The 27833-nt window shown below is 39.5% G+C and overlaps 2 non-coding genes across 2 annotated transcripts; both read left to right on the forward strand.

The window, feature by feature from the left end:
* The first annotated feature begins 9157 nt into the window (after positions 1–9157).
* On the forward strand, positions 9158–9263 carry LOC148046733 (U6 spliceosomal RNA). Its single transcript, XR_015696532.1, has one exon. It is a non-coding gene; the product is annotated as a U6 spliceosomal RNA (small nuclear RNA).
* Positions 9264–26436: 17173 nt separating this feature from the next.
* On the forward strand, positions 26437–26544 carry LOC148046734 (U6 spliceosomal RNA). The gene has a single exon (XR_015696534.1). It is a non-coding gene; the product is annotated as a U6 spliceosomal RNA (small nuclear RNA).
* The last annotated feature ends 1289 nt before the right edge of the window (positions 26545–27833 follow it).

The raw sequence follows: 27833 nt of genomic DNA on the forward strand, positions 1-27833 counted from the left end.
AAAATAATAGCTATAAATATGACTATCAAACAGAAGGAAGAACTGGGGGCGATGCTAAGATGTGAGGTAGTTAAAAAAGTTAAATATCTTGGAGTTAATATCTTAATCTCAAATGGGAAATTATACAAGTATAATTATGAATCACTTTGGCATAGTACACAGTTGGAGTTGAAAAGGTGGGAAAAGCTGCATTTGTCCTTGCTGGGTAGAATAGCGGCAGTAAAAATGAACATTTTACCAAAATTTTTATTTCTTTTTTAAATGTTACCAATACTTAAAAGAGATGCGAATCTTTTAGAATGGCAGAAGGGTATCAACAAATTTGTGTGGGCAGGAAAGAAGCCGAGGGTAAAGATGAAAATAATGCAAGATGCACGTGAAAGAGGAGGATTGAAATTACCTAACTTAAAATTATACTATGACGCAGTGGCACTATCTGCAATTAGTGATTGGATTCATCTAACTAATGACAGAATTTTGAATATCGAGGGATATGACTTGTTATATGGTTGGCATGCTTACTTGTTATTTAACAAAAAAACGGATAAGAAATTTAAAAATCACATCTTAAGAAATGCTTTATTGCGGGTTTGGAAAAAATATCAACATAAATTAAATGATAAAGTGCCCATGTGGGCAATTCCTAGACATGCAATTGAAAATATGAATGTAGAACAAAAACACGATAGAACCACCTATAGACAACTTCTTATCTCAGAAAGAGGGGTGATGGAACTAAAATCTTTAGAGGTACTTAAAGAAGAGAAGGTAGTTCAAACGTGGTTTCAGTATGGTCAACTACAGGCTAGGTGGAAAACAGATCAAAAAATTGGCTTTGTAAAAGTTGAGGATAATTTGTTTAAACAAATAAGAGATCAAAGCTCAATGCATATAAAGAGGATATATAATGTATTAGTACAGATGGATTCTGAAACGGAACTGATTAAGGATTGTATGATAAAATGGGCTCAGAATATCGAGGAACCAATAATGCTTGAAACATGGGAAAGAATCTGGGTAAGAAATGTGAAATTTACACAAGCACAAAACTTGAGAGAAAATTTTTATAAGATGTTTTATAGATGGCACCTAGATCCTAAAAAGCTTGCCTCTATGTATCCAAATGTTCAACCTAAATGTTGGAGATGTGGTTCTTGTGATGCTACATATTTTCATATATGGTGGACATGTCGTAATGTCAAGGCATTTTGGATAAAAATATGGTGGATCCTGCAAAACATCTTTAAAAGAAGGATAAAATTTACCCCCCAGTTGTTTTTACTGGGTATATGTATTGATTTTACAGCAGCAGAGACTAATTTGGTTCTGTATTTAATAACGGCAGCAAGACTCTTGGTGGCGCAGTATTGGAAGAAGAAAGATTTACCTACAATTCAAGAATGGACTTTGAAAGTTATGAACTTAGCCGAAATGGCCAAAATCTCAGCATATCTCAAAGAACATTCAAACGAGAGATATAAACGAGACTGGAAAAAATGGATTTATTACATAAAAAGTAAATATGGGACTAAGAAACTCCAGATAGCTTATGCTTAGTATCAGTAATAATTTAAATTGTTTAAAATTTGGGTAACAGTAAGAAGCTGAGTTCAACGTAGAGATATTTTAGACTGTGATTGTTCAAAGGTTATACCATGTATGGTCTTTGGGAAGTCGGGGGGAGGGAAGGGAGGTGGGGATTTAGGGGGAGGGGGGAGGGGGGAAATACAATATGTGTTAAATTCCATGATTGTATTTGTATACTGTGGCTTATCAATGTTAGTGCGAAAATAGAACAAACCGAATATACTGGAAGGTAATAGATACCGAAGGAAAGAGTTGAGTGAAAGAAGAAGGAGGGTGGAGAGGGTGAGAGAGAGGAGGAGGAGAAGGGAGGGAGGGAATGGAGAGGGAGTGATAGGGTTAAGGTTAGAAAGAAGGGGAGGGGAAGTAGGCGTAGAGGGGTGTGTGAGAAGGAAGAATGAAAGTTGGAGGGGGTTGAAAGAGGGTGTATGGCGGGCCAAGGCGGTATACTGGGTTTGTATTGTAGAGGGCATTTTCTATATGCCCTGATTAAACACAGTGAATATGTGATTGTATAGAATGAAAACATAATAAAAATATATATATAAAGAAAAGGCCTTGAATGGGTGGCATGGATAGGTAATGTTGGAGGAGAAATCTACTACTTTGACAAAGTCAAGAGCCGCTTCACCACCTCCAGGGACAATGCCCAAAGCCAGCTGTATCTGGAAATGAGCAGTCTCAAAACTGAAGACACCGCAGTCTATTACTGTGCTAGACACACAGTGAGGGGAAGGGAATCTGAAGCCAGACAAGAATCTTTCCTCTCTAAGAGCAGATCTCCAAGTGGATTCAGTTGCAGAAGGTTGCATTTGAGTATTTCAACGGAGGAGCAGCTGATCGATCTACCTCATAGCAGTTGAATATCCATGGAACAGTAGAATACTTTAAGAGACCCACATAAATGAAGGAAAATAGAAGCCCAAAGAGATATTCTCTTCTGGAATTCAAGTTGAAAAGAACCCTCTGCATTTACAGTTGCAAGGAATCAGTAATCATTCATAGAGCTCAAAAATACCGAGTTGGGAGTTGGGTGTGACAGTCAACAGGGAATGGACTAGAATGGACTGCATGATGCCAGTAAATAATTCTATTTCAGCATCCACAAAAGGGTTCTTGGCCATCTCCAGAGACAAATCGAAATGCCTTCTGTATCTGCAAAGGGACGTCAGAAGGAGGCGCAAAACACATAATATTTTTGACTATGACTGAAATAAAATCTGTGGTTTCGGCTGCTCGTCCAGCTACTTCCTGGAGAATTAAAATAGTTTCTTGAAGGAAAAAATAATAATAGTCCTTTGAGAATTTCATGCCCCCAAGAGTTCTCAAAACTTCTTCCATGTCAAGCTTCAATGTGTATCATAAAAAAATAATAATCCTCATATCTCATTTACTTATGTCATGTATGCTTGGTGGATGAACAAAATGAAAGTTTATTGTCTTTGCTTCACTGACTTTAGGCAGTTATAGTTTTAAAATCCAGAATCATACACATGTACAGTTATTCCTCGAGTTTCCACTGCAATTTCACTTCATCAATCATGATGGTCATAAAGTGGTACATCACATAATAGGCCCCAAATTTGCTACCTTTATTGCAATGAAGTTGGCAGTCATTAAGGGAGACGTTTCTTTGCTATCAGGCAATTTTTCCATAATCGGGAAGCCAAACCTGATTTCCAGATATAAAGCCTGTCATAGTCCTGTCTGCATGAGGTTCTTCCAATGTCTTTTGAAAAACAAACTAGGAAAAAGATGTTGAGACTTTTGAAAAGTTCAGAGAAGAGCAACTAAGAGGATGAAAAGCAAAGAGACTAAAACATATGAAGAATGGTCCAAAGAACCTCTAAGTGAATGCACCAAGGGGCTTTTTTATCCCAAGCATTATGTAAATCAGAGCACCATTTCCCCTTTAAAAAAACTGCAATGGTTTCCCTTTTCAGTCTACACCCAGCAGTACAAAGTTTGGGCAAAGTTCATTAGAGGGAGCAAAAATGATCCTGTGGCTAAACTTAGTGGCCTTACTAGCAGTCTTGAGAGGTAATTCTATCCTCTGTGTTCAGCTTTTTCATTTTTAATTCTTGTATACTGGAAAGTTCACTGACGCAACTTTCATTTCAGGTGTCCAATCTGACGTTCAGTTGGTGGAGTCTGGGGGGGATGTGAGAAGACCTGGGGAGTCCCTCCGTCTCTCCTGCCAAGGTTCTGGATACAGCTTTGGTGACTACAACATGGACTGGGTGAGACAGGCTCCTGGAAAAGGACTGGAATGGATAGCCTACATAAGATATGAAGCCGGTTTTACTTCCTACTCAGACAAAGTCAAGGGCCGCTTCACCATCTCCAGGGACAATGCCAAAAGCCAGCTGTATCTGCAAATGAACAGCCTCAAAACTGAAGACACAGCAGTCTATTACTGTGCTAGACACACAGTGAAAGGAAGTGAATCTGAGGCTAAGCAAAAACCTTCTCCTCCCCTGAGCAGCTTTCCAAAGTGATTCAGTCACAGGAAGTTGCATGTGAAGCACTAGATAAATCTTCATAGCTGGTGGTGGACCTTCAAAGCTAGATCCAGTTCTGTTACTATTAACTACTGAGACCAAGTGAAGGGGCGCTTTGCCATCTCCAAGGACAATGCCAAAACCCAGCAATATTTGCAAATGAACAGCCTCAAACCAGAGGACTTGGAAGTCTGTTACTATGCAGCACCAAGAAAGTCCAGTTATCTTTCGGAAGTGGGAAAAAAAAACCCTTTTAGATGGTCAAATGCAATCCGCACCCAATGGGAATGAACAAAGGATGACTGTTGAACAGGAGACAATATCAATATTTTAAGACCTAAATTGGACACCTAACATCAAAAACGTCATCAGAAAAGAATGTTCTTTCTGCCCCAACTCAGAAAGCTGAAACTTCCCCAGCAGCTGCTGATTCAGTTCTGCAGAGGAAATATTGAGTCTGTCATCTGCACCTCTATAACTCTCAGGTTGGGTTCTGCAACCCAACAAGACAGACAAAGACTTCAACGCATAATTCGAACAGCAGAAAAAACAATTGCTGCCAACCTGCCTTCCATTGAGGACCGGTACACTGCACGAAAGAGGGCTGCAAACATATTTATGTCGCATCCTGGACACAAATTGTTGTGGAAGGAAGGAAGGAAGGAAGGAAGGGAGGGAGGGAGGGAGGAAGGAAGGAAGGAAGGAAGGAAGGAAGGAAGGAAGGAAGGCAGGAAGGCAGGAAGGAAGGAAGGAAGGAAGGAAGGAAGGAAATCTCTTAATTTGATGTAGTTAGGAGACTAAGTTCTCTCATCGACTCATTTTTGAGAAGTGATGGAATTATTGAAGTCTTTGTTTTACTTACTATGAAGTAAAAGTGCCCTTTGTTCCTCTCTTAGGAAGTTTCTCCTTAATTCCAAGTTGCTTCTCTCCAGAATTAATTTCCGTCCATAGTTTCTCATCTCGCCTTCTAGTGCTTTGGAAAATAAGTTGAGCCCCTCTTCTTTGGGGTAGCCCCTCAAATACTGGAATGCTACTATAATGTCCTCCCTCCAAGGAAAGGACTGGAGTGGGTTGAACAGATAAACAAAGCTGGAGATGGGAGCATCCAAGATATCCATGCAGAGAAGTAGAGCAGAACCACTTTCATTTTCTCTGCTGGTGATCTGCAGAAGCCACAAATATTGAAGGAGTTGAGTGATACTGATCAGTTCTGACACATTTTCTGTTTGCTGAAACAGATGAACAAAGGTTTATTTATTTATTTATTTTTCCACAGGAAAACCAGAACAAATAATGTCTGTCCTCACTTTCCTTAGGAATGGAGCATTATTTGAACGTCACACATATTAGCTCTGTCCAAAAAAACCCCTCTAAGTGAATGAACTCAGAAGCTCTTTTTATCCCAAGCAATATGTAAATCAGGGCCCAATTTCCCCTTTAAAGGGGCTGCACGGTTTCTCTTTTCAGGCTATACCCACCAACACAAAGTTTCTGCACTTTCCCAAATTCTCCACTGTCAGTTCTCCTCCATTCCTTAGAGGGAGAAGAAATGATTCTGTGGATAAACTTAGTGTCCTTATTTGCAGTCCTCAGAGGTAATTCTATCCTCTATCAGTTTTTTTTCCCCATTTCAATTCTTACATACAAGAAAATTTGCTGAAACTCCTTTCATTTTAGGTGGCCAATGTGAGGGCCTTTTGGTGGATTCTGGAGGGGATGTGAGAAGACCTGGAGAATCATTGCATCTCTCTTGCCAAGGCTCTGGATTCACCTTCAGCTACTCTTATATGGTCTGGGTGAGACAGGCTCCTGGAAAAGGCCTGGAATGGGTGGCATACATAAGCTTCCATTCTGCTAATATTTACTACTCTGACAAAGTGAAGGGACGCTTCATCATCTCCAGGGACAACGCAAAAAGGCAGCTGTATTTGCAAATGAACAATCTGAAACCAGAGGACACGGGAGTCTATTACTGTGCGAGAAGCACAGTGAGAGGAAGTGAATCTAAAACCAGATAATGGATTATATGATGCTAGTAAAAACAGTCTATCCATGAAAGGGTGATTTGCCATCTCCGGAGACAAATCCAGCTGCCTTCTGTATCTGCAAAGGGATGTCTCAAGGATGCACAAAAGACCTAATATTTTTGACCGTGACTGAAATAAAATCTGCGCTTTCAGCTGTGGACTTGACTGCTTCTCCAGCTGCTTCCTGGAGAATTAAAACAGTTTCTTGAAGGAAAAATAATAATAATGGTCTTTTGAGAATTTAATTCCCCAAGAGTTCTCAACACCTTTTCAACGTCATCCTTCAATGTGTATAGCAAACAAACAAACAGGAAATCCCTTATATGCTATTTACTTACTTCATTCCTTATATCCCATTCATTTATTGCATGTATGCTGGTTGATGAACAAAATGAAAGGTTATTGGTGTTGCAAATTTGACTTTAGGCAGTTATAGTAGTAAATCCAGAATTATATAATATGTGCAAGGGGTCCTTGAGTTACGACTATAGTTGAGCTCAATCAAGCTCCCCAGGCTCATGTCTCTGGAAGTGAAATTAAAGTTGCAATCTGTACTCCATCTGGTTATCACTAGAGGGCAGTCTTCTCTGTAAAATCACACTGAATGTTATTTTCCTCAGTTTATAAAAAAGATAGATAGATAGATAGATAGATAGATAGATAGATAGATAGATAGATAGATAGATAGATAGATAGATAACAAGGAGTGAATGGGTGAGTGAGAGGGAGAGAGAGAGGGAGGGAGAGGGAGAGAGGGAGAAGGAGTGAGTGAATGAGTCATAGATAGATAGATAGATAGATAGATAGATAGATAGATAGATAGATAGATAGATAGATAGATAGATAGTTAGATAGATATTCCTTTAAAAAAATTTAGAAATTATCTTTGCAAACCCAAGAAGATTTCCCTCTATCTTTCCTTTCTTAAAGATTGTCCAAACTAAAATGGTTTTAGGACTTTAAATCTGTTTCTCATTCTACCAGGATTCCGGCTTGACCACAATGTGATTTTGTGACTTGTAACGGTTCTTCCATTAAGAGATGGAAACTAACAGGCTCCCAAGTACAAGGAATCAATTTAAATCAAGGGTTGAATGAATCAAAGAAGAGGGACTCCACAAATATTGAAATTGAGAGATAGTGATCATTTCTAACCCAGTTTATATTTGCTGAAACATGTGAAGAAATGTTTATTGTTTTCTCAAAGGGAAAGAAGTATAAGTCATGTCTGGCATCAATTTTCTTAGGAATGGAGCATTATTTGAAAGTCACACATGTTAGGTCTGTCCAAAGAACCTCTAAGTGAATGCAACAAGGGGCTCTTTTATCCCAAGCATTATGTAAATCAGGGCACCATTTCCCCTTTAAAAGAACTGCAATGGTTTCCCTTTTCAGGCTACACCCACCAGTACAAAGTTTGGGCAAAGTTCATTAGAGGGAACAAAAATGATCCTGTGGCTAATCTTAGGGTCCTTATTAGCAGTCTTGAGTGGTAATTCTATCCTCTGTATTCAGCTTTTTCCATTTTAATTCTAATACTGGAAAGTTCACTGACAAAACTTTCATTTTAGGTGCCAAATCTCAGGTCCAATTGGTGGAGTCTGGGGGGGATGTGCGAAGACCAGGGGAGTCCCTCCATCTCTTCTGCCAAGGTTCTGGATACAGCTTTGGTGGCTACAGTATGTACTGGATGAGACAGGCTCCAGGGAGAGGCCTGGAATGGGTGGCATGGATACGTAGTGATGGAGGACTAACCTACTACTCAGACAAAGTCAAGGGCCGCTTCACCATCTCCAGGGACAATGCCAAAAGCCAGCTATATCTGCAAATGAACAGCCTCAAAACTGAAGACACAGGAGTCTATTACTGTGCTAGAGACACAGTGAGAGGAAGTGAATCTGATGCTAAGCAAAAACCTTCTCCTCCTCTGAGCAGCTTTCCAAAATGATTCAGTCACAGGGAGTTGCCTGTGAAGCACTAGATAAATCTTCATAGCTGGTTGTGGACCTTCAAATCTGATCTTCAAAGAAGCCGTGTTTAACGTGGTTTGCATTTTGTGGTGATGGGGGAGGGAATCTAGAGGCTGTAGAATAAACTAGGTAGCTTTTAAACAATTAAATTTTATTTATAGGAAGAAACATGGATTGAAGTCCTACAGATCTTCCTTAGTATATTTTAGAATAGGATAGAACAGAACAGAACAGAACAGAACAGAACAGAATAGAATAGAATAGAATAGAATAGAATAGAATAGAATAGAATATACAGAGTTGATAGGGACTTTGGAGGTCTTCTAGTGTAACCCCCTGCTTAGGCAAGAAACCCTACACCACTTCAGACAAATGGTTATCCAACATCTTCTTAAAAACTGTTGCAGCATTTACAAATTCTGGGGGCAATTTGACTTTGAGTCTTTGAACTGAGGAACAGGTGATCAATCTGCATAATAGCATTAGAATACTCAATGGATCAGTAGAATATTCATAGACTTTAAAAATAGGAGACCCTTATCAATTAGGAAATATAGAAGCCCAAAGAGATATTCTGTTTTTGAATTGAAGGTGAAGGGAACCTCTGCATTTCCAGTTACATGGAATCCGTAATGGTTCATAGAGCTCACAATACACAAAATTTCTTCTACGTCAACCTTCAATATGTATAGCAAACAATTCCTCCTATCTCTTTTTTTAAAAAATATTTTTATTGAATGTTTTAATCTTTAAAAACAGTGAAAGAGACATAACAAGAAAAAAAAACACAGAACATACATAAAAATATACAGTAATTTTACAGCTTTCTATATCGGCTTTTCTGCTTCGCTTTTATAGTTCCCCCTTCTGCATTGCCTTCCTATTGCTTTAACCTTATCCTGTAATGTAGTAAATTTATTATTAACACTTATAATAATATTCATCACCATATCTTTATATTCCCTATTTTCTGTTTTGGCTTCTGATTTCTAACCACTTACACATTTTATTCCATACTTTACAAAAGTCCAATTCCTCTCTTTCTTTTAGTTCAATTGTCATTTTATCAATTTCTGTACATTCGCGGGAGCACATATACTAAAATTGGAATGATACAGAGAAGATTAGGATGGCCCCAGAGCAAGGATGACACGCAAATTTCTGAAGCATTCCATATTTTTTATTTTTAAAAAATCATCATATCTTATTTACTTATGTCATGTATTCTTGGTAGATGAACTTTTGTTTTGCTTCTTTGACTTTAGGCAGTTATATTATTAAAACCATAATCATACACATGTACAGTTAATCCATGAAAGGGAGCTTTGCCATCTCCAGAGACAAATCCAAGTGAACCTCTGTAGCTGCAAAGGGACATACAAGGGATGCAGAAAGCATTCAATATTTTTGACTATGAGTGAAATAAAATCTGTCGTTTCAATTGTGAACTTGATTGCTCCTACAGCTGCTTAATGTTGAATTAAAACATTTTTTGCAAGATGAAAAAGAATGGTCTTTGAGAACACCATTTATCAAAGAGTTGTTAAAACTTCTTGTCTGTCAAGCTTTCATTTTCTCTACTGGTGATCTGCAGAAGCCACTAGTATTGAAGTTGTTGAGTGATTCTCATCATTTATGACCCAGTTTGTGTTTGCTGAAACACAGGAAGAACTATTGTAGGAACTGGGTATGTCTTGTCTAATGAAGAGAAGGACTAGGAATGACATGATAGAAGTGTAACAATAGCTAAGTGGCTGCCACAAAGCACAAGGAATCAACCTTCAATCAAGGGTTGAATGAATCAAAGAAGAGGGAGTCAAGCTATGGAACGTTATTTGAAAGTCACACATGTTAGGTCTGTCCAAAAAACCTCTAAGTGAATGCATTGAGGAGCTCTTTTATCCCAATCAATATGTAAATGAGGTCATCATTTCACCTTTAAAGGAGCTGCATTGGTTTCCTTTTTCAGGCTACACCCACCAGTACAAAGTGTGTGCACTTTCCCAAATTCTCTACTATCAGTTTCTTTTCATTCATTAGTGGGAGCAAAAATGATTCTGTAGCTAAATTAAGTGTACTTAGTAGCAGTCTTGAGAGGTAATTCTATCCTCTGTATTCAGCTCTTCCAATTTTAATTATCTATATTGGAAAGTTCGCTAACACAACTTTCTTTTTAGGTGTCCAATCTGAGGTTCAGTTGGTGGAGTCTGTAGGGGTTGTGAGAAGACCTGAAGAATCCCTCCGTCTCTCCGGCCAAGCCTCTGGATTTAACTTTGCTGGCTAGAGCATGGACTGGGTGAGACAGGCTCAAGGGAAAGGACTAGAATGGGTGGCCTACATAAGATATGATGCCACTACTATTTACTACTGAGACAAAGTCAAGGGACGCTTCACCACCTCCAGGGACAATGCCAAAAGCCAGCTGTATCTGCAAATGAGCAGCCTCAAAACTGAAGACACCGCAGTCTATTACTGTGCTAGACACACAGTGAGAGGAAGTGAATCTGAAGCCAGACAAGAACCTTTCCTAAGAGCAGATCTCCAAGTGGATTCAGTTGCAGAAAGTTGAATTTGAGTATTTCAACCGAGGAGCAGCTGATCGATCTACCTCATAGCAGTTGAATATCCATGGAACAGTAGAATACTTTAAGAGACCCATATAAATGAAGGAAAATAGAAGCCCAAAGAGATATTCTCTTCTGGAATTCAAGTTGAAAAGAACCCTCTGCATTTACAGTTGCAAGGAATCAGTAATCATTCATAGAGCTCGCAATACTGAGTTGTGGGTTGTGTGTGACAGTAAACAGGGAATGGGCTAGAAGGGACTGCATGATTCCAGTAAATAAGTCTATTTCAGAATCGACGAAAGATCCTTGCCATCTCCAGAGACAAATCGAAATGCCTTCTGTATCTGCAAAGGGACGTCAGAAGGAGGCGCAAAACACATAATATTTTTGACTAAGACTGAAATAAAATCTGTGGTTTCATCTGTGAAATTGACTGCTCGTCCAGCTACTTCCTGGAGAATTAAAAAAGCTTCTTGAAGGACAAAATAATAATACTCCTTTGAGAATTTCATGCCCCAAGAGTTCTCAAAACTTCTTCCATGTCAAGCTTCAATGTGTATCATTAAAAAAAAAATCCTCCTATCTCATTTACTTATGTCATGTATGCCTGGTGGATGAACAAAATGAAAGTTTATTGTTTTTGCTTCACTGACGTTAGGCAGTTATAGTTTTAAAATCCAGAATCATACACATGTACAGTTATTCCTCGAGTTGCCACTGCAATTTCACTTCATAAATAATGATGGTCATAAAGTGGGACATCACATGATGGGCCCCAAATTGACTACCTTTATTGCAATGAACATGGCAGTCATTAAGGGAGAGATTTCTTTGCTATCAGGCAATTTTCCCATAATCGGGAAGCCAAACCTGATTTCCAGATATAAAGCATGTCATAGTCCTGTCTGCATGAGGTTCTTCCAATGTCTTTTGAAAAACAGACTAGGAAAAAGATGTTGAGACTTTTGAAAAAGTACAGAGAAGAGCAACTAAGAGGATGAAGGGCAAAGAGACTAAAACATATGAAGAATAGTCCAAAGAACCTCTAAGTGAATGCACTAAGGGGCTTTTTTATCCCAAGCATTATGTAAATCAGGGGACAATTTCCCCTTTAAAAGAACTGCAATGGTTTCCCTTTTCAGGCTACACCCACCAGTACAAAGTTTGGGCAAAGTTCATTAGAGGGAGCAAAAATGATCCTGTGGTTAAACCTAGTGTCCTTACTAGCAGTCTTGAGAGGTAATTTTAGCCCCTATACTCAGCTTTTTCAATTTTAATTCTTGCATACTGGAAAGTTTACTGACACAACTTTCATTTCAGGTGTCCAATCTGATGTTCAGTTGGTGGAGTCTGGGGGGGATGTGAGAAGACCTGGGGAGTCCCTCCGTCTCTCCTGCCAAGGTTCTGGATACAGCTTTGGTGGCTACAACATGGACTGGGTGAGACAGGCTCCTGGAAAAGGACTTGAATGGATAGCCTACATAAGCTCCAGTTCTGGTACTACTTACTACTCAGACAAAGTCAAGGGACGCTTCACCATCTCCAGGGACAATGCCAAAAGCCAGCTGTATCTGCAAATGAACAGCCTCAAAACAGAGGACACAGCAGTCTATTACTGTGTGAGAGACACAGTGAGAGGAAGTGAATCTGATGCTAAGCAAAAACCTTCCATGTAAAGCACTAGATAAATCTTCATAGCTGGTTGTGGACCTTCAAAGCTGATCTTCAAAAAAGACGTGTTTAACCTGGTTTGCACTTTGATGATAGTTGGGGAGGGAATCTCGAGTCTGTGGAATAAACTAGATAGTTTTAAACAGTTAAATTTTATTTATAGGAAGAAACATGGATTGATGTCCTACAGATCTTCCTTAGTATATTTTATAATAGATTAGAATAGAATAGAATAGAACAGAATAGAATAGAAGAAAATATACAGAGTTGATAGGGACCTTGGAGGTCTTCTAGTCCAACCCCCTGCTTAGGCAAGAAACCCTACAACACTTCAGACAAATGGTTATCCACATCTTCTTAAAAACTGTTGGAGCATTCACAAATTCTGGTGGCAATTTGACTTTGAGACTTTGAACTGAGGAGCAGGTGATCAATCTTCATCATAGCACTAGAATATTCCATGGATCAGTAGAATATTTTTAGTCTTTAAAAAGGGAGAGCCTTATAAATTAGTGAAAATAGAAGCCCAAAGCTAATCCCCATGCACAGGTGGAAACCCAATATAAGACTTCAGACAAATAGTTGTCCAGTCTCTTCTTAAAAACCTCTTCTTAAAAACCTCCACTGTTGGAACATCCATAACATCTGGAAGCAGTTTTTTCTGTGGTTTAGAAATTGTTCCTCTAAGCTTAGTCACTATTTAACTGTGCTTTGGGAAAAGAAGGGAGGGAGGGAGGATGAAATCTCCTAATGTCTATGTAATTAGGAAAATAATTTCTCTGCTACATTAACTCATTTTTGAGAAATGGTAGAATTGTTCAAATGTTTGTTTCACTTACAGTACAGTTTTACTGTGAATGCTTTACTATGTACTGAAAGGAGAAAAAGAACAAAGCATATCTGGAATGACTTCTCTTAGGACTGCAACATATTTTGAAAAACACATACAATAATACAACAGCAGAGTTGGAAGGGACCTTGGAGGTCTTCTAGTCCAACCCCCTGCCTAGGCAGGAAACCCTATACCATTCCAGACAAATGGCTATCCAACATTTTCTTAAAGGCTTCCAATGTTAGGGCATTCACAACTTCTGGAGGCACTGTTCCACTGATTAATTGTTCTAACTGTCATGATATTTCTCCTCAGTTCTAAGTTTCTTCTCTCCTTGATTAGTTTCCACCCATTGCTTCTTGTTCTACCTTCAGGTGCCTTGGAAAATAGCTTGACTCCCTCTTCTTTGTGGCAACCCTTGAGGTATTGGAAGACTGCTATCATGTCTCCCCTAGTCCTTCTTTCTCTTAAACTAAACATACCCAGTTCCTCCATTCTTCATATGTTTCAGCCTCCAGTCCCCTAATCATCTTTGTTGCTCTTCTCTGAACTCTTTCTAGAGTCTCCGCATCTTTTCTACATCGTGATGGCCAAAACTGAATGCCGTATTCCAAGTGCGGCCTTACAAAGGCGTTGTAAAGTGGTATTAACCCTTCACCTTATCTTGATTCTATCCCTGTCTAACGTGTGTACAAAAATCTATCTAAGACTATGTGAATGCATTGAGAGGCTCTTTTATCCCAATCAGTATGTAAATCAGGGCCCAATTTCCCCTTTAAAGAAGCTGCATGGTTTCCCTTTTCAGCCTACACCCACCAACAAAACTTTTTGCACTTTCCCAAATTCTCTACTGTCAATTCTTCTCCATCATTAGAGGAGCTGAAATGATCTTCTGGCTAAGCTTGGGGTCCTTACTAGCAGTTCTCAGAGGTAATTTATTCCCTTCTATCCTCAGCTTTTTCCATTTTAATTCTTGTACACAGGGATGTTTCCTGAAACATTTTTTCTTTTAGGTATCCAGTCAGAAGCCCAGATGGTGGAGTCTGGAGGGGATGTGAGAAGACCTGGGGAGTCCCTCTGTCTCTCCTGCCTAGCCTCTGGATTCACCTTCAACAGCCATGGGATGAACTGGGTGATACAGGCTTCTGGGAAAGGACTGGAATGGATGGCACATATAAGCCCCGGTTCCAGTCCTATTTACTACTCAGACAAAGTCAAGGTACGCTTCACCATCTCCAGGGATGATGCCAAAAGCCAGCTGTATCTGCAAATGAACAGCCTCAAAGCTGAAGACACGGCTGTCTATTACTGTGCTGCAGAGACAGTGAGAGGAAGTGAATCTGAAGCCAGACAAGAACCTTCCCTCCCTCAGAGCGGATCTCCAAGTGGATTCAGTTTCAGAAAGTTGAATTGGAGTATTGCAACAGAGGAGCAGCTGATCGATCTACATCATAACAGTTGAATATCCATGGAACAGTAGAATACTTTAAGAGACCAATATAAATTAAGGAAAATAGAAGCCCAAAGAGATATTTTCTTCTGGAATTCAAGTTGAAAAGAACTCTCTGCATTTACAGTTGCAAGGAATTAGTGATCATTCATAGAACTCACAATACTGAGTTGCGAGTTGTTAGTGACAGTCAACAGGGAATGGGCAAGAATGGACTGCATGATATCATCTCCACGGATAAATCCAACTGCAAAGGGACGTCACAAGGATTTGCAAAACACATAATATTTTTGACTATGACTGAAATAAAATCTGTGGTTTCAGCTGTGAACCTGAAATGCTTCCCCAGCTACTTCCTAAAGAATTAAAATAGTTTCTTGAAGGAAAAAAAAAAGTACTTGTCCTTTGAAAATTTCACACCCTAAGAGTTCTGAAAAAATGTTTAATGTCAAGCTTCAATGTGTACAGCAAAATAAATAAATAAATAAATAAATATTATCATATCTAATTTACTTAAATCGCCTATGCTGGTGGGGAGTCCCTCCATCTCTCATGCCAAGCTTCAGGCTTCACCTTCAGCAGGTGCGACATGAACAGGGTGAGGCAGCTCCAGGGAAAGGACTGGAGTGGGTTGAACAGATAAACAAAGCTGGAGATGGGAGTATCCAACATATCCATGCAGAGACGTAGAGCTGAACCACTTTCATTTTCTCTGCTGGTGATCTGCAGAAGCCACAAATATTGAAGGAGTTGATACTGATCAGTTCTGACACATTTTGCTGTTTGCTGAAACAGATGAACAAATGTTTATTTATTTTTTTCCCACAGGAAAACCAGAACAAATAATGTCTGTCATCACTTTTCTTAGGAATGGAGCATTATTTGAAAGTCACACATATTAGCTCTGTCCCCCCCAAAAAAACCCTCTAAGTGATTGAACTCAGAAGCTCTTTTTATCCCAAGCAATATGTAAATCAGGGCCCAATTTCCCCTTTAAAGGGGCTGCACGGTTTCTCTTTTCAGGCTATACCCACCAACACAAAGTTTCTGCACTTTCCCAAATTCTCCACTGTCAGTTATCCTCCATTCCTTAGAGGGAGAAGAAATGATTCTGTGGATAAACTTAGTGTCTTTATTTGCAGTCCTCAGAGGTAATTCTATCCTCTATCAGTTGTTTTTTTTTTTCATTTCAATTCTTACATACAATAAAATTTGCTGAAACTCCTTTCATTTTAGGTGATCAATCTGAAGGGCTTTTGGTGGATTCTGGAGGGGATGTGAGAAGACCTGGAGAATCATTGCATCTCTCTTGCCAAGGCTCTGGATTCACCTTCAGCAACTCTTATATGGTCTGGGTGAGACAGGCTCCTGGAAAAGGCCTGGAATGGGTGGCATACATAAGCTTCAATTCTGCTAATATTTACTACTCTGACAAAGTGAAGGGACGCTTCATCATCTCCAGGGACAACGCAAAAAGGCAGCTGTATCTGCAAATGAACAATCTGAAACCAGAGGACACGGGAGTCTATTACTGTGCGAGAAGCACAGTGAGAGGAAGTGAATCTAAAACCAGATAATGGATTGTATGATGCTAGTAAAAACAGTCGATCCATGAAAGGGTTATTTGCCATCTCCGGAGACAAATCCAACCGCCTTCTGTATCTGCAAAGGGACGTCTGAAGGATGCACAAAAGACCTAATATTTTTGACCATGACTGAAATAAAATCTGCTCTTTCAGCTGTGAACTTGACTGCTTCTCCAGCTGTTTCCTGGAGAATTAAAACAGTTTCTAGAAGGAAAAATAATAATAATAATGGTCTTTTGAGAATTTAATTCCCCAAGAGTTCTCAACACCTTTTCAATGTCATCCTTCAATGTGTATAGCAAACTAACAAACAGGAAATCCCTTATATGCTATTTACTTACTTCATTCCTTATATCCTATTCATTTATTACATGCATGCTGGTTGATGAGTAAAATAAAAGGTTACTTGTGTTGCATCTTTGACTTTAGGCAGTTATAGTACTAAATGTATTTCCCCCTTTCCAGTTTTATGTGAGCCGCCCTGAGTCCCCTCAGGGAAAAGGGCGGCCTACAAATTCTAATAAAACTCTAAAACTCTATAAAAAACTCTAAATCCAGAATTATATAATATGTGCAAGGGGTCCTTGAGTTACGACTGTAGTTGAGCTCAATCAAGCTCCCCAGGGTCATGTCTCTAGAAGTGAAATTAAAGTTGCTCTCTGTACTCCATCTGCTTATCACTAGAGGACAGTCTTGTCTGTAAAATCCCGTTGAATGTTATTTTCCTCAGTTTATAGAAAGAAAGAAAGAAAGAAAGAAAGAAAGAAAGAAAGAAAGAAAGAAAGAAAGAAAGAAAGAAAGAAAGAAAGAAAGAAAGAAAGAAAGATAGACAGACAGACAGACAGACAGACAGACAGACAGACAGATAACAAGAAGCGAATGAGAGAGGGGGGAGGCAGGCAGGCAGGCAGACAGACAGATAGGCAACATGGAGCGAGTGAGTGAGTGAGTGAGTGAGTGAGTGAGAGAGAGAGAGAGAGAGAGAGAGAGAGCTAGATAGATAGGTAGGCACGGGGGCAGGCAGGCAGGCAGGCAGGCAGATAACAAGGAGCAAATGAGTGAGTGAGTGAGTGAGTGATAGACAGACAGACAGACAGATAACAAGGAGCGAGTGAGTGAGATAGATAGATAGAGAGAGAGAGAGAGAGAGAGAGATAGTCAGACAGACAGACATACAGACAGACACATACACAGACAGACAGATAGATAACAAGGAGCGAATGAGTGAGTGAGTGAGTGAGTGAGACATAGATAGATAGATAAATAGAGGGACAGACAAACAGATAGATAGATAACAAGGAGCGAATGAGTCAGTGAGTGAGTGAGTGAGCGATTAGATAAATAGATAGATAGATAGATAGATAGATAGATAGATAGATAGATAGATAGATAGATAGATAGGTAGGTAGGTAGGTAGGTAGGTAGGTAGGTAGGTAGGTAGGTAGGTAGATGATAGATAGATAGATAGATAGATAGATAGATAGATAGATAGATAGATAGATAGATAGATATTCCTTAAATAAATTGGGCAGTTCTCTTTGCAAACCCAAGAAGAATTCCCTCTATCTTTCTTTTCTTAAATATTGTCCAAACTAAATTGGTTTTAGGACTTTAAATCTGTTTCTCATTCTACCAGGATTCCTGCTTGACCAGAATGTGATTTTTAACTTGTCTCTTACAAGATATTGAGCTGAATGAAAGATGGATGGATTGGTATGTTGATGGCTGTTGATCAATGGGTCTAACATGACCTCTTAAGCAGGTGCTCCTTAACAATAGCCTTATTTTAAATTCTTCGAGAAAAAACCATAGAGGACATTAATATAAAAATATTATGTATTCACAATAAGGTGTGAAATACATTCTAGTACTTGGGAGTTAAAAAAATGAGTAGAAAGCAGTGTTCTGAGGAGACAATGAATATTAAACCACATTGAATGGAAGTTTCATTTCAGAAGTTCATTGAACCATATTCAGAAAAGGGACACACTGGTCTTTAAAAAGATTGAAACCTATCCTATAAATTACATTGATAGATATGAGGAACACAACCTTTATTTAGCCATTCAGGGTTTTCAAAAACTCTTGGTGGTATTATAAGCCAAACCGAGTTCTCTTTTATCCTGAAGTGTATGTAAATACAGGCCTAACCTTCCCCTTTATATGACATCATCTCCCACCCTTCTCAACCTGTAGCTGGAGAGCAAAAGTCAGTCTGACTGGAACTTCTTCACTGAGAAAGGAAAATGATATTTTTGCTCCAACTAATCTCCCTTTTAGCAATCATCAAAGGTAACAGTTCTTTCATTCAGAGATGGAAGCTAAAAGCCTCCAAGAGGCTTGATGTGAAGGGACTTTAAGCATGCTGGATAGTTAAAATGTACATGTCAATATTTCCTTCCTAGATGTCCAAATGGAAGTCCAGCTAGTGGAGTCTGGAGGGGAAGTGAGAAGACCTGGGGAGTCCCTCCGTCTCTCCTGCCAAGCCTCTGGCTTCACCTTCAGCAGCTTCTACATGGCCTGGGTGAGGCAGGCTCCAGGGAAAGGACTGGAGTGGGTTGCCTGGATAAGTACTGGTGGGAGCTCAAAAGGATATCATGATTCTGTGGAAGGCCGTTTCACCATATTTAGGCGAGATGCCTCCAGCGTGGTTTATCTCCAAATGAACAGCCTGAAACCAGAGGACACCGCTGTGTATTACTGTGCTAAAGACGCAGAGTGAGAGGAAGCTATGGTGAAGCCTGTAAAAACCCTCATGTTTCGTGGCTGCCATCCAAGTTGAATCAGCTTCCATGCTCTCAATCAAAAAAAAAAAAAAAAAAAGGAAGTTAGCTCTCCATTCAGAAAAGTACAGTGGAGACTCTTGCATGTTCTCTACTGGTGATCTGGAGAAGCCACTTACGTTGAAGTTGTTGAGTCATATTTATCATTCCTGACCCAGTTTGTGTTTGCTAAACCCCATGAAGAACTGTTTTATTAACTGAGTATGTCTTGTCTAATGAAGAGAAGGACCAGAAATGACATGATACAAGATTGTTCCAATAATAGCAATAGCAGTTAGACTTATATACCTCTTCATAAGGCTTTCAGCCCTCTCTAAGCGGTTTACAGAGTCAGCATATTGCCCCCAACAACAATCCAGGTTCTCATTTTACCCACCTTGGAAGGATGGAAGGCTGAGTCAACCCTGAGCCAGTGAGATTTGAACAGCCGAACTGTAGAACTGCAGTCAGCTAAAGTAGCCTGCAGTGCTGCATTTAACCACTGCGCCACCTCGGCTCTCACTAAGGGGCTGCCACAAAGTATAAAGAATCAACCTTTCATCAAGGGTTGAATGAATCAAGGATGAGGGAGTCAAGCTGGGACTCCACAAATATTGAAGTTGAGAGATGGTGATCACTTCTGACCCAGTTTACATATGCTGAAACATATGGAGGAATGTGAATTGCTTTCTCACAGGAAAACCAGAACAAATAAGGTCTGGCATCACTTTTCTTAGGAATGGACCATTATTTGAAAGTCACACATGTTAGGTCTGTCCAGAAAACCTGTACTAAGGGGCTTTAAACCCCTTACCAGAGGACACAGCTGGGGATTACTGTGTTGGATGGTTTCCCTTTTCAGGCAACACCCACCAACCGTATGTTTGTGCACTTTCCCAAATTCTCTACTATCGGTTCCCCTACATTCATTAGAGGGAGCAGAAATGATCCTGTGGCCAAACTTGGTGTCCTTCCTAGCTTTCCTAAGAGGTGATTTTATCCTCTATTCTCAGTTCTTTTTTTTTTTTCATTTTAATTCTTGTACATCAGAATGTTCACTGTTATTAATATTAGTATAATTGATATTAAGGTAATGAATATTGTTGTAAACACTTGGATTATTGCTTCCTAAAATGATTTGTACCCAGACAACGTGCTGTTCAATAGAAGTTGGAAGTTTTTATATGCTGTAAAATAAAGTAAAAACTTATTACAAAAAAGAAAAGAAAAGAAAAGAAAGTTCACTGAAGCAACAATCATTTTAGGTGTCCAATATGATGTCCAGTTGGTGGAGACTGGAGGGGATGTGAGAAGACCTGGGGAGTCCCTTTGTCTCTTCTGGCAAGGTTGTGGATACAACGTTGCTGACTACAGCATCAAGTGGGTGAGACAGGCTCCTGGGAAAGGCCTGGAATGGGTTTCATACATAAGCTACCATTCTGCTAATATTTACTACTAAGACCAAGTGAAGGGCAGCTTCACCATCTCCAGGGACAATGCCAAAATCCATCTGTACCTGCAAATGAACAGCCTCAAAGCTGAAGACCCAGCTGTCTATTACTGTGCAACAGGCACAGTGAGAGGAAATGAATCTAAAACCAGATAAGAACTTTCTCTCTCTTAGATCAGATCTCCAAGTGGATTCAGTCCCAAAAAGTTGAATTTGAGTCTTTCAATTGAGTAGCAGGTGATCAATCTACATCTACAAGTGGAATATGCCATGGATCACTGTTCTGACCCCCTCCTCCATCCCGTAACGAAAGCCGAGACAAGCTTAAATGGAATGTCCTTTAATAACAAGACCTGAATCTTGGTGGCTGAAAGCCAAGTAAACACCTAGATAAGGAATTTGGCAGGAAGACTGACAAACCTTGGCAGCAATGCAAACAAACTCTGGAAGCAATCCAGCCTGTCAAGTTAGTTTCTCTTTAGTCCAAGTGTTGACTTCTGCAAGAAGGGCATGGCAAAAGCAGTTTCTTTTATAGTCTGGAGAGGAGTCTAAAGACCATCAGCTGAGCATAATCACCTCCTGTAATTACATAGTTGTTCTTGACGTCGAGTAGCTCTTCCCGGAACAACTCACTCTTGGTTTCTGGATCACTCTCTCTTGTCTCTTCCCCACTGACCCAAGACTCAGGCGCCACCTGGTGGCCAACCAGTCTCTCTGCACCCTGCTCGGAGTCGGAACCCTGTCCAGGGTCCTCCATATCTTCCAGGGCCGACTCATAGGGCCCCTCGCTGTCAGAATCTGGTGGCAGCTCCAACAGCTCCTGCTGGGCCACAACAGATCAGTATAATATTTTAAGACTTAAAAAAGGGGAAGACCCATATAAATTAGGGAAAATAGAAGCCCAAAGAGATATTGTTCCCTTGAATTGAAGGTGAAGGGAACCTCTGTATTTCCAGTCACAAGGAATCCATAATTGTTCATCGAGCTGATACTACTGAGTGGCAAGTCAGTTGCAACAGGGAACAGGGGATGAAATAGCATGGATTGTATGATGTCATTAAACAAGTCTATGCAGAATCCAGGAAAGGGTTCTTTGCAATCTCCAGATTCAAATCTAACTGCCTTCGGTATCTGCAAAAGGATGTCACAAGGGGACACAACACACCTAATATTTTTGACCATGACAGAAATAAAATCTGTGGTTTCAGCTGTGAACTTGACTGCTTCTCCGGCTGCTTATTGGGGAATAAAAATAGTTTATCGAAAGGGGAAAAAAAGAATGTTTTTTTGAGAATTTCCTTTCCCCAAAGTTCTCAAAACTTTTTCAATGTCAACCTTCACTATGTATCTCAAAAATCTTTCTCATATCCCATGTGTTTATTTCACATATGGTGGTCAATGAACAAAATGAAAGATTATTGTTGTTGTTTCTTAATATTTTGGCAGTCAGAGTATTAAAACAAGAATCGTACGACATACATACAATGCTGATCCTCAAGTTACGACTGTGATTGAGCCTGGTAAATCATAAAGCGGTTCATCAGATGATCTCCCCCAAATTTACTCACGTTATGGCAGTGAACACAGCAGCCATTAAGCGAGCACGTTGTTTTCTATCAGTCAACTTTATTTTCACAGGAAAACAAGGACAAAGAATTTCTGGCATCACTTTTCTTAAGAATGGAGCATTATTTGAACATCACACATGTTAGGTCTGCCCAAAAGTCTTTATGTGAATCCATTCAGAAGCTCTTTTTATCCCAAGCAATATGTAAATCAGGACACCATTTCCCCTTTAAAAGAACTGCAATGGTTTCCCTTTTCAGGCTACACCCACCAACACAAAGTTTGTGCATTCTCCCAAATTCTCTACTGTCAGATCCCCTCCCTACATTAGAGGGAGCAGAAATGATCCTGTGGTGTCCTTGCTAGCAGTTCTCAGAGATATTTCTATGCTCTACACTGAGCTTTTCCCATTTTAATTATTACATAGAAGAAAGTTTGCTGAAGCTCCTTTCATTTTAGGTGTCCAATCTGAGGGCCTGTTGGGGGATTCTGGAGGGGATGTGAGAAGACGTGGAGAGTCCCTCTGTCTCTCCTGCCAAGCCTCTGGATTCACCTTCAGCAGTTATAACATGGTCTGGGTGAGACAGGCTCCTGGAAAAGGCCTGGAATGGGTGGCATACAGAATCTTCCATTCTGCTAATATTTACTACTCAGACAAAGTCAAGAGACACTTCACCATCTCCAGGGACAACGCAGAGCCGAGGTGGCGCAGTGGTTAAATGCAGCACTGCAGGCTACTGTTAGATCAGCAGTTCAGCGGTTCAAATCTCACCGGCTCAGGGTTGACTCAGCCTTCCATCCTTCCGAGGTGGGTAAAATGAGGACCCGTATTGTTGGGGGCAATATGCTGACTCTCTGTAAACCGCTTAGAGAGGGCTGAAAGCCCTATGAAGCGGTATATAGTCTACTGCTATTACTGCTATTGCAAAAAGGCAGCTGTATCTGCAAATGAACAATCTGAAACCAGAGGACACGGGAGTCTATTACTGTGCAAGAGCCACAGTGAATGGAAGTGAATCTAAAACCAGAAAATGGATTGTATGATGCTAGTAAAAACAGTCTATCCATGAAAGGGTTATTTCCCATCTCCGGAGACAAATCCAGCTGCCTTTTGTATCTGCAAAGGGACGTCTCAAGGATGCACAAAAGACCTCATATTTTTGACTGTGAGTGAAATAAAATCTGTTCTTTCAGCTGTGGACTTGACTGCTTCTTCAGCTGCTTCCTGGAGAATTAAAACAGTTTCTAGAAGGAAAAATAATAATAATAATAACGATCTTTTGAGAATTTAATTCCCCAAGAGTTCTCAACACCTTTTCAACGTCATGCTTCAATGTGTATAGCAAACAAACAAACAGAAAATCTCTTATATGCTATTTACTGATTTCATTCCTTATATCCTATTCATTTCATTCATGTATGCTGGTTGATGAACAAAATAAAAGGTTACTTGTGCTGCATCTTTGACTTTAGGCAGTTATAGTACTAAATCCAGAATTATATAATATGTGCAAGGGGTCCTTGAGTTACGACTGTAGTTGAGCTCAATAAAGTTCCCCAGGCTCATGTCTCTGGAAGTGAAATTAAAGTTGCTATCTGTATTCCATCTGCTTGTCACTAGAGGGCAGTCTTCTCTGTAAAATCACACTGAATGTTATTTTCCTCTGTTTATATAAAGATAGATAGATAGATAGATAGATAGATAGATAGATAGATAGATAGATAGATAGATAGATAGAGAGAGAGAGAGAGAGAGAGAGAGAGAGAGATAGATAGATAGATAGATAGATAGATAGATAGATAGATAGATAGATAGATAGATAGATAGATAGATAAGGAGTGACAGTGAGAGAGAGTCAGAGAGAGAGAGGGGGAGAGGGAGTGAGTGAGTCATAGATAGATAGATATTCCTTAAAAAATTGAGAAATTCTCTTTTCAAATCCAAGAAGAATTCCCTCTATCTTTCCTTTATTAAAGATTGTCCAAACTAAATTGGATTTAGGACTTTAAATCTGTTTCTCATTCTACCAGGATTCCTGCTTCACCACAATGTGATTTTTGACTTGTAACGGTTCTTCCATTCAGAGATGGAAGCTAACAGGCTCCCAAGTACAAGGAATCAATCTTCAATCAAGGGTTGAATGAATCAAAGAAGAAGGAGTCCATCTATGACTCCACAAATATTGAAGTTGAGAGATAGTAATCATTTCTGACCCAGTTTATATTTGCTGAAACATGTGAAGAAATGCTTATTGTTTTCTCACAGGGAAACAATGATAAGTCATGTCTGGCATCACTTATCTTAGGAATGGAGCATTATTTGAAAGTCACACATGTTAGGTCCGTCCAAAGAACCTCTAAGTGAATGCAACAAGGGGCTCTTTTATCCCAAGCATTATGTAAATCAGGGCACCATTTCCCCTTTAAAAGAACTGCAATGCTTTCTCTTTTCAGGCTTCACCAACAGGTCAAGGTTTGTGCAAAGTTCATTAGAGGGAGCAAAAATGATCCTGTGGCTAAACTTAGTGTCTTTATTAGCATTCTTGAGAGGTAATTCTATCCTCTGTATTCAGCCTTTTATATTTTAATTCTTGCATACTGGAAATTTCACTGACACAACTTTCATTTCAGGTGTCCAATCTGACGTTCAATTGGTGGAGTCTGGGGGGGATGTGAGAAGACCTGGGGAGTCCCTCCGTCTCTCCTGCCAAGCCTCTGGATTCTCCTTCAGCGGCTATTACATGGCCTGGGTGAGGCAGGCTCCTGGAAAAGGACTGGAATGGGTAGCCTACATAAGCTACACTTCTGGTAGTACTTACTACTCAGAAAAAGTCAAGGGCCGCTTCACCATCTCCAGAGACAATGCCAAAAGCCAGCTGTATCTGCAAATGAACAGCCTCAAAACTGAGGACACAGGAGTCTATTACTGTGTGAGAGACACAGTGAGAGGAAGTGAATCTGATGCTAAGCAAAAACCTCCTCCTCCTTTGAGCAGCTTTCCAAAATAATTCAGTCACAGGGAGTTGAATGTGAAGCGCTAGATAAATCTTCATAGCTGGTTGTGGACCTTCAAATCAGATTTTCAAAGAAGCTGTGCTTAACCTGGTTTGCACTTTGGTGGTGGTGTGGGAGGAAATCTTGAGGCTGTGGAATAAACTAGGTAGCTCTTAAACAGTTAAATTTCATTTACAGGAAGAAACATGGATTGAAGTCCTAGAGATCTTCCTTTGTATATTGTAGAGTAGAGTAGAGTAGAGTAGAGTAGAGTAGAGTAGAGTAGAGTAGAGTAGAGTAGAGTAGAGTAGAGTAGAGTAGAATAGAACAGAACAGAACAGAACAGAACAGAACAGAATAGAAGAAAATATACAGAGTTGGAAGGGACCTTGGAGGTCTTCTAGTCCTACCCCCTGCTGAGGCAAGAAACCCTATACCATTTCAGACAAATGGTTATCCAACATCTTCTTTAAAAATGTTGGAGCATTCACAACTTCTGGTGGCAATTTGACTTTGAGTCTTTGAACTGAGCAGCAGGTGATCAATCTTCATCATAGCATTAGAATACTCCATGGATCAGTAGAATATTTTTAGACTTAAAAAAAGGGAGACCCTTATAAATTAGGGAAAATAGAAGCCTAAAGAGATATTCTGTTTTTGAACTGAAGGTGAAGGAACCTCTTCATTTGCAGTTACAAGGAATCAGTAATGGTTCATAGAGCTCACAATACGGAGTTGGGAGTTGGTTGTGACAGTCAACAGGGAATGGACTGGAATGGATTGTATGATGCCAGTAAACAAGTCTATGCAGAATCCATAAAGAGTTCTTTGCCATCTCCAGAGACAACATCAACTGACTTCTGTATCTGCAAAGGGAGGTCAGAGGAGGCGCAAAACACCTAATATTTTTGTCCATCACTGAAATAAAAATCTGTGGTTCAAGCTGTGAACTTGACTGCTTGTCCAGCTGTTGCCTGGAGAGTTAAAATAGTTTCTTGAAGGAAAAAAAAATGATCCTTTGAGAATTTCATTCCCCAAGAGTTCTCAAAACTTCTTCGACCTCAACCTTCAATATGCATAGCAAAAAAATCATCCTATCTCTTTTAAAAAAAATCATTTTATTGAATGTTTTAATCTTTAAAAACAGTAAAGAAGAGACAAAAAGAAAAACAAAACAAAACACAGAACATTGTTAAAAATATACAGTAATTTTACAGGTTTCTATATTGGCTTTCCTGCTTCACTTTTATATTTCTCCCTTCTGCATTGCCTTCCTATTGCTTTAACCTTGTCCTGTAATGTAGCAAACATAGTATTAACACTTATAATAATATTCATTATTTGTATCACCATATCTTTATATTCCCTATTTTCTGTTTGGGCTTCTGATTTCTAGCCACTTATACATTTTATTCCATACTTGAACAAAGTCCGATTTTTCTCTGTCTTTTAGTTCTATTGTCATTTTATCCATTTCTGCACATTCGAGGGAACACATATACTAAAATTGGAACGATACAGAGAAGATTAGCATGGCCCCAGGGCAAGGCTGACATGCAAAATCATGAAGCATTCCATTTTTTTTAAAGAAAAAAAATCCTCATATCTTATTTACTTATGTCATGTATGCTTGGTGGATGAACAAAATATTTTTTTTTTGCTTCTTTGACTTTAGGCAGTTAGGGTTAGGGTTAGTGTTAAAACCAAAATCATACACATGTACAGTTATTCCTCAAGTTGCAACTGCAATTTCAGTTCATCAATCATGATGGTCATAAAGTGGGACATCACATATATCAGATCCAAATTTACTATGTTTATTGCAATGATCACGGCAGTCATTAAGCGAGCCAGTCCTTTGCAGTGGGACATTTTTTCCCCACAATCTTGAACCCAAGCCTGCTTTCCAGAAATAAAACATGCTATAGTTTTGTCAGCATGAGGTCCTTCAGAGAACTTTTGAAAAATGATTTCTCAAAAAAAAAATCATAAAAAAGGTGTAGAGACTTTTGACAAAGTACAGAGAAGAGCAACTAAGAGGATTAAAGGCAAAGAGATTAAAACGTATGAAGAATGGTTGTGGATTTCAGCTTTGTCTGGTGGACTTAAGTGTGTGTTGTGGAGTTATTTTGTTTGAACCACTTTCAAGTGCTTTGTGGACTACAGGGCCATTTATCTGTGGACCAACCTTGGTGTTTGTCTACAGGAAATGATGGACTTGTAGTATCCAGGCTCCTTCACAATTGCCTCGCTGAATGCTTATATCCTCTGAGGCATCATAAGAAGAGAAAGGCATTCTTCAAGAATATTAACTTGGGTCTTAAAAAGTTGTTCCCTTGGTATTTCTCCTAACAGAAAAACAGAGTTGGAAGGGACCTTGGAGGTCTTCTATTCTGATCCCCTGCACAGGTGGAAACCCTATACCATTTCAGGCAAATGGTTGTCCAGTCTCTTCTTAAAAACCTCCACTGTTGGATCATCAACAACTTCTGGAAGCAAGATTTTCCACTGATTAATTGTTTCCTCAGGAAACTTCTCCTCAGTTGCAGGTTGCATCCCTCCTTGATAAGTTTTCATCCTTGGCCTTTTTTCTGCCTTCAGCCTCTTCTATTGAGAGTGATTAATATTTTGCATCCACAGTAGATATCCCTCATTTGTTTAAATGATTTTCCCCTCCTGCCCTTTGTTTAAATATTTCTATATTAAAGGGAAATTACCTTTCAAAAACCCATTGAACCATAGACAGAAAAAGGACACACTGGTCTTTAAAAAGAGAGGAACCTGTCATAAAATTACATTATTAGATACAGTAAACACAAACTTTATTCACCTGTTCAGAATTTTTAAAAACTCTTGGTGGTATTATAAGCCAA

This window comes from Thamnophis sirtalis, unplaced genomic scaffold (assembly GCF_051295495.1).
Source record: "Thamnophis sirtalis isolate CommonGarterSnake01/CBP01778 unplaced genomic scaffold, rThaSir2_p1.2 scaffold_4, whole genome shotgun sequence".
NCBI lineage: Eukaryota > Metazoa > Chordata > Lepidosauria > Squamata > Natricidae > Thamnophis > Thamnophis sirtalis.